General features: G+C 38.4%; 1 long non-coding RNA gene across 2 annotated transcripts in view; it reads right to left on the bottom strand.

Moving 5' to 3' along the window:
- The window catches only part of LOC118000848, a 290,116-nt gene that overhangs the window by 85,233 nt on the left and 183,485 nt on the right, over positions 1–21,398 (bottom strand). The gene's annotated exons all lie outside the window — the stretch shown is intronic.

Below are 21,398 nucleotides of genomic sequence, written 5' to 3'. Positions count from 1 at the left end.
TTGAGGAATGTAGAAACCCAACCATGTTTCTATTGTAGGAATCAAGAATCACTTTTATGTAGTTGAAAAATAACATATTTCAGGGATGCTAGATAGTATCGAAAATCAAAGATGCAAATCTAAAACACTACTCGATAGACTACAAAATATTTAATCAGGACAATACTTGAGAAGGGAAAAATTCTTGACCATAATAGGCAAAATCATTAATATTTACAGTAGTAATGATTGCTATAAAAAGAATGGTAATTTTTCCCCTGGGTTATTATGATTTTAACAGATCTGAAACTGTTTAGCATTCTTGTTAGAAATATTAGTGTTAATGTCATGTTAACCATTACATCAAAGGCAATGCGTTATACTTTAAATGTTACTTAGTATTCCAAATTTTTCTTCAATAAATATTTATTGAGCACCTACTATTGTCAGTGCTGTGCATACAATCAACAGAACAGGTTCTCTTCTCTCACGAATTTCCCTGCAATGACACTAACCATTCAACTTCTTGTGGTCACTAATCAAATAGAATGTTACCAGAGCTTAATTTATTCACTGAGTAAGCAGTGATTACTGACAGGGAGGTAGTGTGCTGAGGACACAGCATGAACAAAATGAACTGTCTCCTGCCTTTATGAAGCTGACTGCTTAGTCAGCTAGGCAGAAGTGAATGGACACTTAAAATGTATCAATGCATTACATGAAGAAGTACCTGGTATATGGAGAATATATAAAAGGCATCTAACCATGCCTTTAGGAGTCTGCAAAGGTTTCCCAGGAGAAAGGCCCAAGCTAAGGCCTCCCAAATATACAGGAATCAGCCAGAGCTTTGGGTACAGAAAAGCTTGTGAAAAGGCCTGAAAACAAGGTAATTGGGAGAAATGTGGTATGAGTGGCCCAGAGGATGTTTGGGGGCAAGGAGTGAACTGTGAGGCAGGAGGAGTCAGATCATTAGGGCTTTGCCTGCCATTCTGAGGCTTGGACTTTGTCCTACAGTAAAATAGGAAACCATTGAAGTGTTTTAAACATGGAAGATACATGATTAGGAACAGGTCTGTGTAAAGAATATACTTATATTACCACTCCATCTCTGAAAGGTCTGCAACCCTAAAGTATGGTTTTTATGTATGTTTTAATTTGGCACGGGATTCAGGCTCAGATGTTTCAACTTATCTGAAGTCAAATGTCAATTTAAAATTACTGTTTACAGAGTAAACTGCCTTTTTAGTTTGGATGTTTTTCCTTGCTGCTTTGCCCCAGTAAGCACCATAATCTTGGGTCTCTATTTAGACGTCCTATCGTGGATACTCTCCTCATTTAGAATGTGAGCAGAAAGGTTCTAGTGATTCCATAAAAGGCAAATACTTGGAATGTTTGTTCCTGTCACAATATATATTCTAGAGATGCACAGTTTATGCCCCAAATATTCTTTAATCTCTTCTGTTAACATCTGGGTGAGACCCTCATCTAAATACTAACATGTCTTTAACACCTGCTAATCTCATTCTAACAGAGAAGTTAGGTCCTAAATTCGGTCTGTCTGCAGGCAGCTGCTGCTGGAGGACAGGAACATAAGGCACTCAGGCCCTGGCAGGGAGCACAGGGAGCATTCCAGGACCAAAATCTTGAACTGGCAAAATTGGGAAGTTGCAAATGAGGAAATCCGATCATTAAAGTTTAACTTATTGCAAGGGAGTTAGAAACCCATGTCTGTTTCACTGTATACAGGGGATTCAGCTCTCCTTTGGATTTCTTGGTCAAGGTAATTTAACCACAGTGACTCTGTGGTAAGACAAAATTTCTGGTTTTCCTGAAATAGGAGATGAATTTCTAGGCTCACATACAATAAAGTCTTGTCTTGAGTGATGGATCACTGGACTTTTAGTATGTGATTATGATATGGAATGATATTTTTATTTTCACTGGCATTTTTTATCAGCCTTCATAACAAACCTTTTCATGGCAGAAAAATATATCACATGCAAACCAAGATTTTACTAATATGCCCTCCTCTTGTTTTTTCCTTCTTACATTCAAGAATATTTCTCCTGAATGCAATACAGAGAGGCTCAGGGCTGATTCCAGGACCTGAACTGGAGGTGCTTTAGGGAAAAAAAAAAAAAAAAAATCAAGCTGATGGTTTTAAACAGATATAAGTTTCTCAAGGGTTATATTGCTGACCTAATGCAGACAATGGAACCTTTTAAACACTGAAGCTTGAATTGCAGAACAAATGATGAATGGAAACATAAAAAAAAAAAAAAAAAAAAAAAAAAAAAAGCTGCTGTAATCTCTATCTGCATCTCCAAGGCTGAGAATGTAATTATGCATTGGTAATTATTTAGTTTCTAGAACATATTCTTTTTCTTTTAAATTTCCCCTCATCTTCAAAAATGTTAAATTTTAAAACTAAGTAATAAATGGACATACATTTTTTTTTTTTCCCCTGAGTGACTACTTTGAGCCCAGTACAGCCATTAGTATAGCTCTTGATTGACACTTGTCTTTAATCCAGTAAATTCCTCTAAGGAGCTCATGGATTAGAAGGATTACAAGCTATACATACATAAAATCTCTGGAAAATAACTACTAAGGCCATAGCTACACTATACAAACATATGCACTATCTGCCAAATATCAAGATCATTTGCAAAGGATTTTTTTTTTGTTTCAAGTTTTTATTTAAATTCCAGTTAGCTAGCATATAGTATAATATTAGTTTCCAGAATAGAATTTAGTGATTCATCACTTACATATAACATCCAGTGCTCATCACAAGTGCCCTCCTTAATACCCATCACCCATTTAGCTCATTCCCCACTCCCCTCCCCTCCAGCAACCCTCAGTTTGTTCTCTATAGTTAAGAGTCTGTTTTATGGTTTGCCTCTCTCTTTCTTTTTTTGCTCCCATGTTCATTTGTTTTGTTCCTTAAATTCCACATGAGTAAAATCATGTGGTATTTGTCTTTCTCTGACTTATTTTGCTTAGCATAATATACTCTAGCTCTATCCACATCATTGCAAATGGCAAGATTTCATTCTTTTTTTGTGACAAAGACCCCGAATAGCCAAAGCAAAAAGAAAAGCAAATCTGGAAGCATCACAATTCTGGATTTCAAGCTATATTACAAAGCTGTAGTCGTCAAAACAGTATGGTGCTGGCACTAAAACAGACACATAGATCAATGGAACAGAATAGAAAACCCAGAAATGGACCCACAACGATACGGTCAACTAATGTTTGACAAAGCAGGAAAGAATAACCAATGGAAAAGATAGTCTCTTCAACAAGTGTTGGGAGAACTGGACAGCAACATGCAGAAGAATGAAACTGAACCACTTTCTTACGCCACACACAAAAATAAATTCAAAATGGATGAAAGACCTAAATGTGAGACAGGAAACCTGCAAAGTATATTAATATTTAAATGGTAACTGTAAATTATAAGATATGAATATGTTATTTCTATGTGCACAGAATGTCCTCTGATTCTGGAAAAGAGTCATAGATTATCTGAGTTTGCTCAATAGTTAAGATGTATTTAAATATATACACATATTATGGATGGCTTTAAATCTATCTTTGTGGATTCTAACCAGTGGTGTCCTGGTAAATATATAGTAACTTCCTCTGAAAGAAACAAAGAAAGGGACAGAGAGAGAGGAAGGGAGGGAGAGAGAAAGAGAGAGAAAAAAAGAGAAAGGAAGGAAGGAAATAAAGGAAGAAAGAAAGAATGAAAGAGAACAAAAGAGATGAGAAAAAGAAAGCCCAGATTTGTAGTGTTTGCCAATTCCCATAGTATAAATACTCTTAATATGGCTTGTTTCAAACTACCAATGAGGACGCCTGGGTGGCTCAGTTGGTTGGTTAAGCGACTGCCTTCGGCTCAGGTCATGATCCTGGAGTCCCGGGATCGAGTCCCACATCGGGCTCCCTGCTCAGCAGGGAGTCTGCTTCTCCCTCTGATCCTCTTCCCTCTCATGCTCTCTGTCTCTCATTTTCTCTCTCTCGCAAATAAATAAAATCTTAAAAACAAACAAACAAACAAACAAACAAAACTACCAATGAGACATCACTGCATGCAGAATTGGGAAAGAGATACACACCACTGGCTCTTGTAAGAGTAGAGTCTAGCTCCAGCATATCACTGGCTATAATTTCTTAGGACTCCAAATCCCATTAGGTAGCTCAGTGCTATAGGCATGGGTTCTGTAAAAACAAATATATTCAAGATAATTTTAGATTCTCTCTCTCTTACAGACTTAAAAAATTAAATCAACATTACATAGTACATACAGAACAAGACATTCTGCTAGGTATTATAGAGAATAGAAAAAAAATGTAAGATATGTTTGCCCTTAAGGAATTTACAATCTGGTTTGGAATACTGAGCATAAATCCTTGACATCAGAAATCACAAAGATTGAAATAACAGTATAAATAATAGTTTAGGGAAGTAGAGCTAAATAAAAGAAAGTAAAAAATGAACTATCAAATGATATGTGTAGTCAATAATGACCTGATGAAAAAAGAGTGAAGAAATTCTGAGGGAAGATCTTATGAGGATGTATGACAGAGAGACTTGATGTATGATTAGCATTTCGATGTGCGGCATCCTCTGAGGAGGCATGAAGATGAGGCAGAATATATCTTAGTATACAACGAGTAAGCAACCAGGCAGGAGCAGAACATTTGTATAAATACATTTTAATAACAATGGTTGATAGTTACTAGACAGTTACTCTGTGCCAGACACTGTACAGCTTCATATCAATCAGCTCATTTAATCTTCATGGAAACATTATGAGCCAGGTTGTTTGGAGTATTAAATGAGACAATACACATTTTGTAAACAAGAAAACTAAGGCCTGTGGACATGAAACAAGTGACTGAGGTCCATCAATAGGCAAATGGTGGACCTGGAGCTGGAATTCAGGTTTTTCTGGTCCCAAAACCTTGAGCACACTGCTAATTTGGGAAGCAAACCTACACATGCAGTTTTTAGGATAAAGTTATAAAAACGTTGAACATAAAGAATAGGAGTTCAGAAATTGTTCTGCAGGATAATATTTTATAGAAGACCAATAAACAAACCCTTGAAAAGTTAACCAAAAAGTGAAATATTCAGACATCTTGTTTTTCTACCTCCTGTGATATTGTTTTCTCTTTTGATTTTGGAGTCCACTTATGACAAACTGGGACACATCATGTGCAAAAGCCGAATATATTAAATGTTTGAGATAATGCCTTATGAGTTAGGTAAGTCTGTAGTCAGTTTTCAAAATCTGTTGATACTTAATCAGAATATACATAAAGATAAGGCTTCAATACTGGGAGTCCATGGCTTCTTCAAAACATCTCTTGAATTGTGTTTATATAAAGTTAATAAAACCTGTTGAACAAATTGTCAAAGAACCATGCATTCTTTTCATCTGCATGATGCACATTGACAAACAAGCATTTATTATTTATTCCTGATTGTGTTGACAAGTCCTTTGCCATTGCACAGGGACCTTTGGACTATCAGCTTTGTGAACTCTTTTCATCCCCCATAGTCAAGATTCTTTTGGCACATAGAAATCTGGAGAAGAGGGGTGCCTGTGTGGTGCAGTTGGTTAAACGTCAGACTCTTGGTTTCACCTTAGGGTCATGAGATCGGGCCTCTGATGGGCTCCATGCTCACCACTGAGTCTGCTTGGGTTTCTCTCCCACTGCCTCTACCCTCCCACCTCCGACGCTTGCTCACGTGCTTTCTCTCTCTCAAATACATAAATACATCTTTTTCTTTAATATGTCATATTAGTCACCATACAGTACTTCATTAGTTTTTGATGTAATGTTCCATGATTCATTATTTGCGTATAACACCCAGTGCTCATTGCAATATGTGCCCTTCTTAATACCCATCACCGGGCTACCCCATCCCCCATCCCCTCCCCTCTGAAACCCTCGGTTTGTTTCCTGTAGTCCATAGTCTCTCATGGTTCTCTCCCTCCGATTTCCCCACCTTCATTTTTCCCTTCCTTCTCCTAATGTCTTCCATGCTATTCCTTATGTTCCACATATGAGTGAAACTTCCCCAAAGATACAGATATAGTGAAAAGAAGGGGCACATGCACCCCAATGTTCATAGAAGTAATGTCCACAATAGCCAAACTGTGGGAGGAGCTGAGATGCCCTTCAAAAGACAAATGGATAAAGAAGATGTGGTTCATATATACAATGGAATATTACTTGGCCATCAGAAAGGATGAATACCCACCATTTGCATCAACATGGATGTAACTGGAGGGGATTATGCTAAGTGAAATAAATAAATAAATCTTAAAAAAGAAGAAATCCGGAGAAGAAAAAATGCATCTTTTGGATAAAAATATCCTGGTCTTTGCTCTTGGACAGCGAAGAAGAAAAACTATTCTGGTTTTTTACCTTGCATTTTTTTTATGAGATTGTTCTGGAAATGATAGACTGCCTATTAGCTTAAGTAAAAAAGTCTGTACAGTTTAAAGTTACTATTTAGTTGCAAGTCATTAAACACATTGCCAAATGACTTTTTATAAGATACTCATAGTGCCTATGAGTATATTTAAAACGCAGGAGGGTGCCTGGGTGGCTCAGTCGTTAAGCGTCTGCCTTCGGCTCAGGTCATGATCCCAGGGTCCTGGGATCGAATCCCACATCGGGCTCCCTGTTCGACAGGAAGCCTGCTTCTCCCTCTCCCACTCCCCCTGCTTGTGTTCCTGCTCTCGCTATCTCTCTCCCTGTCAAATAAATAAATAAAATCTTTAAAAAAAAACGCAGGGGAAGAAAGTTTTTCTCTCTGAAATATAATAAGAAAATGAGACTGCTTTGTAATTTACAGATAATAATATTGGGCAGTATATATTCATTTTCGTTTTGGTTTTAAATACATTTTCTAAGCTTCTAAAAACACTCTTACTAGTCTATAAGATAGTCTTTATTCTATTAGACACTTCTTAACCTTTCCTCTGAACAGCATGGATGATGAAAAGAAATTTGCATTGTGCAATGAGTGCACAGACCAAATATTACAAAAGTTTGAGATAATGCCTTACTAGTTGGGTAAGTATAACAACCTTAAGTTGGAAAACCACTCTAAAAAGAAAAGCAGTACTGGTTACTAAAAAGATTTGAATTGTGTAAGATGTAGCCTTTGGGTCAGTGTTTTTAAAGTTTTCTTATATATGTCTTGAACCCATTTGAAGTTTGATGGAAGATATCTTCACATAGGTGCACAATTTTTCATACAATTGTAAAGGATATGCTGTCTGAAATCCACCCATAGATCTTCAAGGGTCCAATCAGAATATGCTTATATAGCATACCATTTGCTATAAAACTATAAATATCAGCTATAAACTGATATCTGATATTTTAGCATCTATATTTTATTTCTAATTTATAGTAAAATAAGTCAACCAGACTTCATATTAATACTTCGTGTTTTTTTTTCAATTAGGTTCTTAAAACATTTCATTAAGAATGTTTAAAAATAGTTTTTCTACAGAACCAATGTGTTTATAAAAACATGATTTCCTCATTGTTATTATCCCATAATTCATATTGACTCTTTCTAGGATTATTTGAAGCTTAACTTTAAGTTTAAACTATATAAAAGTTTACACCAGTTTTTAGTTCATGGGAGAAAGCACTATTTTATCTTAATGTTTGTGATCCTCTAATTTTATTATCTTTCTAGTCAGCTTTGTGCTGGATCCTGGAAGAACTGTGGAGCTGACATTTTACAGAGTGGGACAGAAGGGAGGCAAGGGAATCTTTAGAGTAGTATCCAGGCATTAAGGTTTAAAAAGCATAACAATTAAAGGATTTTCTCAAAATTGATGTCTTAATCATAAAAGACAACAGCTACAAGCTCTAGGGTTTAAAACAAGCAAACAAAAAGCTGTTTTGACCATACTTGGCAGCCAGATGAACTTTAGCAAAACAGCATTACAATTCAGCTCCTTTTGCATTACTTTTATTGGTGTGCTTTCTAGTTACTAGAACAAGTGTGCCTTTGATGTGTGCTATTCAACTTCCAGGGTATGCACTATCCAAGGGTCCTGGCCTGAGGATTCATCATGTGTTCTGCCACCTAGTGTCTGTCTTCTCCATCCAATAAACTGTAGGGATAACTAGTTTATGGGGATTTGTGTGCACACATTAAACTGATTCACAGGCATGTGGATCAGGACCAGGAGACTACCTACTCTGGTGCAGTCACCCCTTGCCCACCCTATCCTATCTTTTCTAAACTTTTCTTCACATATTTCTCTTTTCCTTCTTCCCACGGACACACACACTCAGTATACCCACAGTTATAAATGAGTCATTTGAAGGAAAGATGAAGTCAGTGTTTAGTACAGCTTTTATTGGATGCATTTCCCCTGTCTGTCTCTTCGGACTTTTTCTCTCTTGGTGTCACAACACAACACTGCTCTCAGTGGTAACAGATAACAGATTATAGTCCTACTGGTTTGCCACTTCCTTCATGCTCAAGACAATAAGAAAAGACGGTTACTTGGGCAATGAGGTGGTTAGGCATTGCTAACAATCTTTACTTTTTATGCTAGTGACTGTACTGGGGAGTTTATGAAAGGGAATGAGTAACTGCCGGTCTTCCTAGTGTGTTAGCACAGCAGTTCTCTGCTTTTGATACCAGTGCAAGAGTCTTTAAGGCTATCAGTAACTGTGCAATTTCAGAGTTATGCATTTTCAGTTGTACATAATTTCAGTTATGTATTTTACTCACACTTAAATGTTGAATTGACTCTCTACTTATTCTTGTTCTTTAATACGACCTTCTCATATGTGTGTGCTCCATATCCGTGTTTTAACAAAGACAGCAAGAACAGTTTGTCTTGAGACTGTCTGCTGATAGTGTACAGGGTAATTTAGTTGGTAGGAAAATGCATACACACAAAAAGCTTTCCTCAAGGAGATAGGGTATGCCAATGCTACTTCTATTATTACTCTATTGGATGGCCTTAGGCAAGCCTTTTAACCCAGTTTGCCTCTGTTTGATTCTTTGTGAAGAAAATACGAGGAAGACAAGCTGTAGGTGAAAAGAATGTTACAGAATGGTCCTGGAACACTGTAGAATATTAAAAAGGCGTAGCTTTGAGCATTGAGGATACTGTTATTTCCAGGGAATACTTAGGTTGAATTACCAGACAGCCTCAACAGTTCACTGTTTGGATCAAAGAATTTTCTGAATTTCTTGGAAAAATGAGATGATGGGTGAGTAACTAGGATATAATAGTAAAGGTACATGTGTATGCAGGTTAAATCAATCTCACAGAAGGGTTAAGAAAAAAAAATCTGCCAAATCCTTTTAAAAACCTGGCATAAATATAAGGCAGATTTTTTAAATAAATGTGTTTACAGAGGATGACACCTAATGTATTCAAATCTCATTGCTCATGGGAAGGTATGCTTGCCAGTGAGAAGATAATGGTTTAAATATATGATTTAATAAAAATAAACATGTGGTATGGTGTTATAAGCAATAAATTATTAAAATACATGAATTTGTTGTTAAACTCTTCTAAAATTGGACCTTGAATGTTTAAAAACTCAGTAATATTAAGCTGTTAATGCCAAAGTTTTCCCACATTCACATTTCTACTCAGTAAGGGAAGCCGGGGTCAGCAGTGGGAACTGAATGTACAAAATAGGGTTCTGTCAGATTAAGGCTGCCATTAATTCTAGTCATCTTGGCTTTTCACAGAAGGTTGTTGTTTCTGGGTGTCTGAAGTGTAAATCTGGGAACTCTTTACAACCTTAGAGCTGATTTCTAAGGTAACTAGCATCCAAAACACAGACAGTTTTATAAATCAGAATTAACACCTTGAATTGTTCTTGGAAGTCAAATGGAAGTTCTCAAAACTTCTGGAGGCCAGCTGATATCACCCTGTTTCCAGTTTCCTGGACAGCTCCAGCTCCAGCTCCAGCATTCTCACCAGTTAAAATTTCCTTCTGGTAGCCTTGTGTAGCTACTGAGACTAGCTGTATGTAGGGCACCTAGTTGTAATCCAACTGAGAAATTAGACTGCCAGACATCACAGGGATCACAGTGTTCACAGTGAAACCAATTTATTTTCTCTCAATCCCGACCAGGGCTCCACTCTCATCTTTCTAACCTCTTTCTGGAAGAAGGAAAAATTCACACACCTGATGGCACACTCAAGTTCTAATTAAATTGACCTTAATGGCTCTGATAAGGCTGTGATTAGTTTTTAGGGTCAAGGTCAGAAGCAGTAGAACAAGGATGACAGAAGGAGGGAGGAGTTGTTTATTTTGTAATTCCTGGAGTTTTAATTCTGGTACCTTCCAAGGGAAGGAAAAGGGCCACTAATGGAATAAAGGTGGATAAATTAAGGAGCCTTGGGCAAAAATAGTTTGTATATTAAGAGGCCTTTTTTTCTGGATAATTAGGCACTCCATCTGTGTGTGTGTGTGTATGTGTGTGTAAATGTGTGAACATAATAATCCAAGTAGCAAAATGGGTTAATAGCACTGCACATTTATCTTCAACTCTTTCATGGGAGAATAGTAGGGTAACACAAATGAAAGAGGTTTCAAGGAAACCAGTTTGGCATAAACTCTTAAACCACATTTAAGAGTTGATTAATACAATATCCTGTTTTAAATTTAGTCTGCAGTAACTTGGAAAATTTTCAAAATGATCCAGTTATAGAAAATAAATAATTAGCTGCATTCTGTTGGCCAAAATTTCAGATTATGTGATAGGACAACCTGAAAAATTCACCCCTCCTTGATGAATTTCCCAATTTTATCTTGAATTCCAAATTTAAAGAAATCATCATCACCTAAGTTTAACAGGGTTGCTGCCATTGCTGTCACTTGTCAAGTGTAATCAGTGAGTTCATTAGCTTAACCACACAGACATGGTATCAACCACGTTCTTAAGATTTAAAAAGTGAAAGGAGATAAAGGACTGACTTACTGTAAAGACTTTTTCACTTCCCTATGAACTGAGAGCCAAAAAGGCACTTTTCTAGGAGGAAAAAAAAAAACCCAAAAAACCAATAAAACAAAACAAAGCAAAAAACCCTTGGAACTTAAGCTGGTTGACAGTAGCTAGTCTTTTCCTGAATTCCTTCGTTAGAGAAACTCTGTAGCATGGCACATTCTGCATATGGCTATGGTATCTCTCAGGAGTTTGCACTCATACTCAGCTCTGACAGAACTTTTCTCAACAGCCAGTTCTCTTGGAACAACCAGACAGGAAGAGGGATAATCATGAAGAAAGCCATGTTCACAAAACTGCTGAGATAATGTAACTTACATAGCCAAACCCACATAAGATGAAGTCATTTGCATGCTGCCTAGGACATGCATTTTCCATAATCCTTACCACTGACTCAGTGTGTTTAGTCATAAACATTCTTTGGCCCTCAATGTCCCCACCTGTAAAATAGGGATAATAGTATCAGTCACATGGACAATGATGAGATGAAACTGTTTTTAAAGGACTTTAATCTTGCCAGTAAGTTAAATTCACATACCTGTGTTCTTTAATAGTACAGAGTTTTATTTAAAAAAGAATATAGATAAGTAATTATCTCTGAAATGTTTTCAGGGCTTTATTTTATTTAAGTTCAATGAAAATTGTGTTTTTTAATGTCATAAAATTCCTTTCTTTGTGTAATGTTACTTTTTAAAAAATTTTGTGATTCTGCCATTTTCAATCATTTAAATAATTGATATTTAAGTAATCCTCAGGTTAAGATTACATCATTTAAACTGAAACTTCCACTCTGGTACTCTGGCATTTACATTCCTCTATTCTGATTTTTTCTTTCTCTATAGCACTTCTCTTTCTCTTTCAATATACTCTATAATTTATCTGTTGGTTACATTAATTGTTTATTATATCTTTCTTTACTGGAACAAAATCTCTAAGTTTACAGATTTCTAGTTTGTTCAGTGATATATCCTTCATGTCTTGAATATCTGACAGAGTTTGTTAAATGGTTCCATTGAATATATGAAGTCTCTGTTTGGAAACAGATTGTTTGGAAACAAATTGAGCTTCTGCTCAATTTCCACAGCTAAGAGTTGGAATTTGATTCAGCCTTTTGAATTAATCTGGCTCTAAATCCATCCATCAACCCACATCTCCTTCCTTCCTATCTTCCTTCCATCTGTCTATACTCAGCTTCTAGTCTGTCTAGGCTTTGCTCTTCCTATTGCCACCTAAAACTTGGTTTTGACATTGTCTTCTGGCTATTAGTTTCATTTCTCTGACTTAATGCTACCATAATGTGGTGAATCATTTATTTGAAGAATTATGAACGTACAACAGTAAGTACAAAATGGCTGCCAATGTTTCACATGAAGAATGTACATGTGGATGTTGGAACTGATAGTTCCTGGGACAGTATTACAAAAGGCCCTTCTGGCATCTGATTATCTTTCAGCAAGAATAGCATGCACTCTGATTGATGTTATGTGGCCTTTTAAACTTTCAATTCATTTCAGATGTGGCTTAAAGTAATGTGTCATCCAGAGTTCGTTTGCCTGTTGGATGATTCACTCACTGAACTCCCGAACAAACAGATGGTGTGTAGTGGAGAAGACAGGAGAAAAAGGAAGGAAAGAAATAAGAGGAAAGGAAAGAGAGGAAATAATTTTGACACTAAAACGTTAGTGTTGTGATTATCTCTTAAAAAGTAGAAATAAGCATTTTGGTTTCCCATGTGAAAATTCAACCTAGTAATACCATAAACTTGAGGTAAGTTCTGTGATTTAAAGTACTTGTGGTTTTGTTTGATGGTTGGTTGTTTTTCATTTAAATTAAGATGATATTTATAAATGAGAGAGAAGATTAGAAGTTCAGTTGAAAATATTGAAAATTTGGAGTAAAAAAGAACCATATCAGGAATGATTCTTTACTTTTTATTTATAAGAATCAGGCTGTAAAATTTATTGCATGTTGTATAGAAAGCCAAAAATAGTGTGTGTTTTTTGTCAAGACACTTCTTTGTGATTCATTCAACAAACATGATTGAATATCTTCCAAGTGCTAGGCACTGTGCCTAGTGCTAGAGCAGGGAAGCAAGAGAGGGGTGACAGAACAATGAGAGCTACCTACCACATTTCTGTGAGAGTGTGAAGTGCCTGTTTCTTTCAAAAGTTACTTAACCCTCACAAAACTCTTCAACATAGATATTATAATGTTGCCTTTCCAAGTGCAACAAACTGAGGATCAGAGAAGTTAACTAATATTCCAAAGTCACCCAGCCTCTATGTGGCAGAACCAGTATTCAAACCAGTGTTCTGTTTTTGTTTTTAAGATTTTTATTTATTTGTCAGAGAGAGAGAGAGAGATTGAGAGAGAGAGCACAAGCAGGGGGAATGGCAGGCAGAGCATGCAGAGGGAGAAGCAGGCTCCCTGTTGAGCAAGGAGCCTGATGTGGGACTCAGTTCCAGGACCCCGGGGTCATGACCTGACCAGAAGACTGATGCTTAACTGACTGAGCCACCCAGGCGTCCCCAAACCAGTGTTTTGATAGCACCAAACCTTTGCTATTTTGACTAAGCCACCTTCAAGGTTTAGAAGAGACAATCTCCCTTGGATGTCTGGACATTCACTAACACTTGTATGTAGTCAACACATTCGGTGACATGCATGTATTGACAAATGTCCATGTACACCATGTACCATGTATACATGCTAAATACTAGAGTTACACACACACCTAAGACCTACTCCTACCTTCAAGGAGCTCTTAATTTTGTGTAACAAACTGATATGTCAAACAATTGTTGTAGTATTGGCCAATTATCCAGTCCTTTTGAAAATTTACCTGGTAGAAAAACAAAATGCTACCACTTGCAACAGAGCAAAGTGGCTAAAGTGCTAGAAAGCTGTACTGAAAGGAAAGTGAGACTTAAGTCTGCAATGAGGCTTACTTAAGGAGAAATACCTTGTATTATCTTTTCCTATTCTCACCTTCCAAAACATTCCTTTAAGATGCTATATCCTTCATAATGTTCATCTCCTAGAAAAAAAATTATTTTTCAGAGTTTACAGATGGCAGTTGAATGATAGGGTTATGGAAAATAATTATTTAAAACTTCACAGAGGGGCACCTGGGTGACTCAGTTGTTTAAGCGTCTGCCTTCAGCTCAGGTCATGATCTCAGGGTCCTGGGATCAAGCCCCACATCGGGCTCCCTGCCCAAGAGGGAGTTTGCTTCTTTCTCTCCCTCTGCCCCTCCCATATGCTTGTGCTCTCTCTTTCTCACTCTCTCTCAAATAAATAAATACAATCTTTAAAAAATTTTTAAAAAATTAAACTTCACAGATTTCCTAGGTCCTTGGAGAGAAGTTACTGTATAACAATACATATCATAGATGGTGATTATACTATAATCAGTTGGCTCAATACAGCAATCTATTGGCCTGCAGGTTGCAAGTTAAGATCTAGTTGGGGGGATGCTGAATATTCTGTCAAACTAAGAAAAATCATATTTCATTTAAAACAATATCGATTTAAGATACCTTATGATTTCAGAAATGTTAAAATGCAAAAAAAAGTATATCTTAGAACTGATAGGGGTACCTGGATGGCTCAGTTGGTTAAGCGTCTGCCTTGGGCTCAGGTCATGATCTCAGGGTCCTGGGATCAAGCTCTGCCTTGGGCTCCCTGCTCAGCAGGGAGTCTGCTTCTCCCTCTCCCTCTGCTCCTCTACCCTGCTCATGCTCTCTAGCTCTCTCAAATAAATACATAATCTTAAAAAAAAGAACTGCTAAAATAAGGTGTGTTTTAGTCAAGTTTCTCCATAGAAATAGAACAAAATGTGTGTATATATATACATACACACACATATATATACCTGCATATATCTGTATATCTATCTATCTATCAATCTAAAAAGAGAAAGAGAGATTTTAAGAAGTTGTCTAACACAGTTAAAGAAGCTTAAAAAGTCCACAATTTGAAAGCTGGCTGGCAAGCTGAAAACCCAGGGAAGACTTGCAGTTTGAGTCTAGAGGTGGGTGGTCTGCTGGTAGAATTAACCTTTCTCCCAAGGAGATCAGTCTTTTTCTATTAAGGCCTCCTACTGATTGAATAAGGCCCATTTCATTATGGAGGGTGATCTGCCTTACTCAAGGTATATGGATTTAAATGTAAATCTCATATAAAAATATATTCACAGAAACATCTGGAATAATGTTTTACCAGATACATGTAACCTAGTCAAATTGACACATAAAATTAACCATCACAGAGTGACATTAGGAAGTATGGGAAGGGTCTGTTCATTGTCAGAAACATCAGTGCTACAAATCGCCCCCCTGCCACACAGAGTCCAGAGACAAGGCAGAGCAGCACTTTGCTCTGCCTCTCAAGCTCCTGTGGGAGTTGGGGTTCATCCTCTCTGGTCTCTTCCAGCCCTTCCCTCAGAGGGAAACATCCACAATGTAGTCAAACTCACTGCCTAGAGCATAACTGGTGTGCTGTGAAGGGGAAAGTATTCTGTCCTTTTCTCTACAGTAATGAAGTTTACACTTTTCTATTTTCCTAACTTGATAGAGGCCAGACCCCCAGAAGTGGATTGGGAGGTGGATAGAAAAATCAAATCTGCTTCAAATATATGAAATAGAGTATTTTTTTCTAAGTTTTAGTTTAGTTCTTCTTAGCTGGAAGCTGTAGTGACAGATGAAGAGTGGAGGAGGAGGGAGGGACAGGGAGACATGGTAGAAGAGCAGCTGGGCTTCAAGGCTATCTCCATATACCCCTGGTCAGATCCCACCCCACCCTTACTCCACTGACATCCCCCTCCCACCACCAAACTCTTGTCCAAACTCCCCCGGACCCACTACTCCTATAGTCTGTATAAAGTGCCAAAGGTCTATTTTTGCAAGCAATAATTCTCTGTTAAATTTTACCTACGTTCAGTATCTTTGCTCCACCTGATTGCGCAATACTTGATCTGCTGACTCACACTCCTGCTTTATCATAAGTATTTACATTTTGGTTAAAATCATGGACTTTGGAGTCATGGAATCTCTGCTTTCCATTTTTTTGACTCTAGCATTAGTCCCTTCATCTGTAAATTTGGGATAATGATAGTACTTTCATAGTAAGTTAGTTGGGAAGAGCAAAATAGACAGCATATGGTACACTCTTGGTACAATGAGCATGTGTGCAAGAAATGAGCATTCAGTGTTTGTCAGGTATTATCACTCCTATATATCTGATCTGGTTTCCCCATGAGATCATGATTCCTGGTATTTGTAAATTGGTTAGGTACACAGAATACAAAGATAAAATTGTAGGGTCCCTGCTTTTGATCAGCTTCTAGGATAACTGGAGTAATATTATGATATGTTTCTGTTGGTTTTCATCCATGTTAACCATGAAAAAGATCATTGATCCCATAGTGTTGCACAACTTTCTTTGTGGTGAGGATTAGAAAAAGGAAGATTGGGTGATGATGCTGGGTGGCCTCTTGGCTTAATATGGCTCATAAACAGGTTTTGTTAGGCCTAGCAAAGTTTTTGGTTTGGGTTTTGTTTTCAGTGATAGAATGCCTGTAGAAAGGGACTGCACTTTCTCCAGCCACTCTCTATTGTCTTATAATCATCATGTCACTCATTCACACATATTTACCTGTTTGATCACCCCATTGTCCATGAAGCTGTGACCTCTACTCTGTATTATAAGAAGTAAATAGCTTACTATTTAAAAGCAGTAAATAGTTAACTGCTTCTCATTCTTAGAAACATAAAAGACACTATTAGAGACAAATAGCATAGTAAAAAAAAAAAAAAAAAAATCCTGTCTAGGAGATGAGGTAAGAAGTGAAAATTTGATCATCTGATTATCTGAAAGAAACATTCTCAAATTTGCCTATATGTGCCTAATTTAAGGAACCATGTGCCTCCTAAGTCCAAGGAAATCCATGATAAAAGTAACGGGAGCCCTTTGATAGTATGAGTCAGAATTTCATCTCGTCCTCATTGAGAGAGTCCCTAGGAATGTCTCACACATGCTCAGGTGCAGATCCTATGACACACCATAGCATGTACCATTTTCTGTTCTCCTGCTCCAGTCTTCTTAAGCAAAGGCCATGACTAGCCAAACTGTATGAAATTGCTCCCCACCTTCCTTTTCTAAACACAATGCTTCCATCAGCTGGTATCAGCATCTCTGCGAGCACCAATACCTGTGCAGGCTTGAAACCTCTTCTGGTCATACTAATGCCACTCTCCTCTGCCACTCACTTCCACTGAATACTTGCTCCAGATACTGTAGCCTGGTTCATCAGGGTGCCTCAAGTCATGCAGGCACCAAAACGTTACCTGTTCCTTGCTGAACTGGAGTGATCACTCCCTACAAACCACCACTTTTGTGTCACAGGATAGCATATACACACCACCAGAGCATTTGCTAAGTGTCAGTGCCTTACAGAGCTCTCTAGTAAAGAGAACCTTTCCAGTTTTTCTTAGAATACCTCTGTTCCCTTGGACTCAGCTGTTTGTGTGTTTAGGATCAGACCTGAGAGATAGATGCCATGCTGCATTCAGAATTGCCATGACTCTCAAACACCTGAGGTTTAGTTATTGGGTCAAACTCATTTGCTGGATTCTCCTTCCCCCCAGGATGAGTTCTTCCTTCAAAGGGCTACTCCTTGACTTGATAAGAGTTCCTGTGGGCCTGCCCCAGTAGACCTCCAAAGGTAAGTGTATACATGTCTAATGGAGTATCCAGAAGAAATCAGATTCAAAATTTTTATAGGATGGAATAAGTTCTATTTTCCCATGTCTTGAAGTCTTCGGGTAGACTCCCTTGGTCTGGGAAAAACCACTTTTATGGCATCTCTTAGTTTTGTAGAGATGTAAAGCAAATAGTCACCCCTGTACTGAAGAGAATATGACACTTCTTGATGAAGCCAAGCCTGCCTCCAGTTCTGTAGGCAGATGGAATCCTCATGTCCCTCTGTGAAACCCAGTGGCCTATAGATCTTACAGGTTATAAGGTACACATTCCAAAAAAGTGTTTGCCACACACAGGGGTCATGGGAAAACACTTCAGATCTCAGTTCTTTCACTTTGTGATTCAAAATTTTAAAAACACGTCCAAGGGACTGGCAGTAATCCTTATGGAGGTGAGATGGCAAGAAAAGACTAATGAACCTTCTTTGAAATTAAAGTCATTAAAAGATAGCCCAGGGAAACTAAAGGAAAAGGAATACAGACTGGCTTCTTAGATTGCACCCTAGGCCATGGGTTGTTGGCATAGAGAACTGATTCTGGAATATTCTTTTTATTTTATTTTATTATTTTAAAAAGATTTTATTTATTCATTTGACAGAGAGAGAGAGAGAGAGCACAAGCAGGGGGAGCAACAGGCAGAGGGAGAAGGAGAAGCAGGCTCCCTGCTGAGCAGGGAGCCCAATGTGGGGCTCGATCTCAGGACTCTGGGATCATGACCTGAGCCAAAGGCAGACACTTAACCAACTGAGTCACCCAGGCACCCCTGATTCTGGAATATTCTGACTGGCACTGGGATCACCTCTAATCCACCCATGGAGTGCTTTGGGGGAATCGCCCACCTCTGAATGACAGGAAGTCTCTGACAGTACTGTACACATGGCAACCAGGTCAGTTTTGAGTGTAAGCTTAATGCTGGGGGAGGGTGTCTTCTTCTTCCCACCAGGAATTCTGTGTTTTGAAAAAAGTAACAGCAACACTGGTAGCTAGAACTTGCAGTGGAGTGTCTTGGTTTTGGTAGTGATGCTGAACTTTAGCAACAATAGAATGGAATGGGATACATTTCCCCCAAGGGCTCCATTATGTATGTGGTGACAGTTTCCATGGAATGTACCTACCTTGCCCAGCTTAACAGCAAGACAAAGGTAGCTTTCAATAGCTTTATATTCAGGAATATAAAATAGTAAACTGTAGTAGCAGTATTATTCACAATAGCCAAAATGTGGACACAGCCCATATGTCTATTAATAGACGAGTGATAAACAAAAAGTGTTTTGTACAGATAATAGAATATCATTCAGCTCTAATAAGGAATGAAATTTTGGCATATACTACAACATGGATGAATTCTGAAGACATTATATTAAGTGAAATGAGCCAGTCACAAAAGGACAGATACTGTATGATTCCACTGACATGAGGTATTTAGCACAGTCAAATTCATAGAGACAGAAAACAGAATGGTGGTTGCCAGGGATAGGGGGAAGAGGTAAGAGGGAAACACTGCTATTAGGTACAGAGGTTCTATTTAGAGTGATGAAAAAGTTCTGGAAATAGACAGTGGTGATGGTTTCACAACAATGTGAATGTACTTAATGCCACTGAGCTATACACCTAAAAGTGGTTACAATGGTAAATTTAATCTTACCTATATTTTACAACAATAAATTTTTTTAAGTTAGTAAGATTTTTAAGTTAGAGGTTAGTGAATAATTTCATTGCTCCTCTGATCACTAGGGAGCTAGAAATCTATGTAATTTGAGTATTAAAGTAAATCTGACCTTATTTTTACTTGTAAGCTAGTAATATCAGGAAAATTTTGAATTACATTAAAAAATCTGATATACAAAATTACAGGCAGAACTGTGGCATCTTTTAATTTGAAAGGTTTCTTAAGGCCTTTAAGCTTTTTATTTTTAAATGGATCTCTATCCATCTAATTGCTCAGTTATCCTCAGACCCAGGTAAGATTCAAAAATCTAAAGATAACACTAAAAAATGACTATGACGCAGTTCTTCCAAAATTGTTCTGCCAGTGATACTGTGTGGAACTTTGAGGCTGGTTTTTAGCATACTCAGTTTACATTCAAAACCAACCCCTTGCCCAATCCTCATACTGTATTAGGAGCTAATCAGGAAATTGTTTTAAAATGCAGTTTCTGGATTTTGGACGTTCGTTTTCTTTTGTAAGGGGATTCGGAAGGCTTCCTTTAATCTTTACTTTTGGTCCCATTGCCAAGAACAGTTGTTCAAAAGGTTGTAATACCTGAGTTCGGAAGAAACAGTTTATAATCGAGAAAATGCCGCCTCTTGAAACCGATATAGCAGTGGAAACTGAAGAGAGAGTAAGTTTTGAGCATCATATAACACAGGAGCTTAAAGATCTATGCTCATTGATAAAGAGGCTAATGTCAGAGAGCTTGGAAAGTATCAAGGAGAGAGAGATAACAGAAATGTGCAAGCCTGATCGGTCACAAAATCGAATTACCGAAGTAAATGCAAAACAAGAGAAACATGCAGAAAAAAAGGAAAAATAAATAAAAGAGAAGAAGAGAAATCTACAGGATCTATCCAGGAGATACAATCTACACATAATAGGAATACCTGAAACAGGGGTATTTCTATGAATTCAAATGAAGCTGAAACAGGGGTATTCCTATGAATTCAAATGAAGCTGAAACAATAAGGACCTAATTGAAGAAAATATTCCAGATTCGAGGAACAAACTAAATCTGCAAATAGAAAAAGTTCATAGAGTACCAGTAAAACAACGAAAAGAAAGCAACACCTACACATATCCTAGTGACGTTTTTAAACAGGAAGGAGGCGGGGCGGAGCAAGATGGCGGAGGAGTAGGAGACCTGGATTTCGTCTCCTCTCAGGAATTCAGCTGGATAGGGATCAAACCATTCTGAACACCTACAAACTCAACAGGAGATCGAAGAAAAGAAGAGCAACAACTCTCTCATCAGAAAAGCGACCACTTTCTGGAAGGTAGGACGTGCGGAGAAGTGAATCCGAGGCGATATTCGGGAGGATAGACGGCGGGGGAGGGGCCTCCGTCGGCCGCTTCTGGCAAGTGATAGAGCCGCGGAGCACAAAATTGGAACTTTTAAAAGTCTGCTCCGCCGAGGGACGTCACTCTGGTGGCTAAGTGGGGGGTGGAACCCTCTGGGACAGTGTGGTCTCAGGACCCTCGGGGTCACAGAAAGACCGGGGGTGCCTGAGTGTGGCAGAGCTCCCAGGTAACGGAGCAGGGAAGCCGGCTGCAGAGGCAGAGCCCAGGAGCAGGCTCTCAGTTCGGGGTGGCCATAAACCGTGATCCGCGGCACAGTCAGGCCCCTGCTCCTCCAGCAGGGACCCAACAAGCGGCAGATCTGGGGAGACTCACCTTCCTCCCCCCGGGAGGAGCCGCGTGGGAGTGCACCGCAGGGATCTGCTGGGTTTGGAGACTCCACCCGGGGTCGGGTGCCAGAGATAGAAACGCGCAGTCACAGGCCGGGTGAGCACGGAGTGCGGCCGGAGACCAGGGAGATGGGAGTGACTGACGGCTTTTCTCTGGGGGCGCACTGAGGAGTGGGGACCCGAGTTCTCAGCTCCTCCGGGACAGAGATTGGGAGGCCGCCATT

This window comes from Mirounga leonina, unplaced genomic scaffold (genome assembly GCF_011800145.1).
Source record: "Mirounga leonina isolate KUSES-001 unplaced genomic scaffold, KU_Mleo_1.0 Mir_53, whole genome shotgun sequence".
In the NCBI taxonomy this organism is placed as follows: Eukaryota; Metazoa; Chordata; class Mammalia; order Carnivora; family Phocidae; genus Mirounga; species Mirounga leonina.
This window is presented reverse-complemented; position numbering and strand designations above follow the sequence as displayed.